Raw genomic sequence first — 794 nt, 5'->3', positions numbered from 1 at the left:
CATGAGCAAAATAAAATAAATTTTAAAAGTAGAATTTTGTTTTTGCTAACTCATCTGTGCTTGCCCACCTGATCTTGTTTGGAGCGCGAGATTAAAATGCGTGATGATTAAAGGCGATGCCGCCGGTGCAAAAGAGGCGAGCAAATCCGCTGTTGTCACTCAGAGAGAATCTTGACCTTGCCATCATCGGAAAAAGGGCCGAGCGAGTGGGAAGGAGAGCGGAGGCTAATCCGATCCGGAGGCGAAGCGATGTGGGCGCGCCGGAGCTCGTGTGGGGGAGGGGGCTGAGGGGCAGCCTAGGGGGGCCTCCGCTCGCCACCTTCCTGCGGCGCGGAGGTGCGGAGCGGAGGTGTACAGCCCCAACCAAAATCATAAAAAGGGCATGGCAACCAAAAACTGTTTTAATAGTGATCAAACCTTGGACATACGATGATGTCTGGTGCTCTAATGTTCCTCCTGCTTGGCAGCATTGTGTGGGTGTGGGCGCGCCCGTCTGGGCTGTGCAATGTAACTCACGAGATGGAAGACGAATTAAATTCAACAGAAGGGTTGGATCATAACCGTAATGGAACATACTGCCTGGAGAGGGTAGCATGGACAGCAGGCGAATACGTGCTGATGTGTGTCGGTGTAATATTTTATGCGCTAATAGTGTGTTGTGGTGTGGCCGTGGAGATAGAGGGAGAGGGAGGCAGTGAGAGGGGTGAGAGAGGCAGCGTGTCGCAGGTCAGTTACGACTCTCCTGCGCGCCGCGCGACAATATGAAAAGTTGGGGTGGGGTGTGGCGGGGGAGG

The sequence above is a fragment of the Frankliniella occidentalis genome, unplaced genomic scaffold (assembly GCF_000697945.3).
Source record: "Frankliniella occidentalis isolate FOCC.00 unplaced genomic scaffold, Focc_3.1 Scaffold172, whole genome shotgun sequence".
In the NCBI taxonomy this organism is placed as follows: domain Eukaryota; kingdom Metazoa; phylum Arthropoda; class Insecta; order Thysanoptera; family Thripidae; genus Frankliniella; species Frankliniella occidentalis.
The sequence above is the reverse complement of the archived record's forward strand: the minus strand, read 5'-3'. Positions refer to the sequence as shown.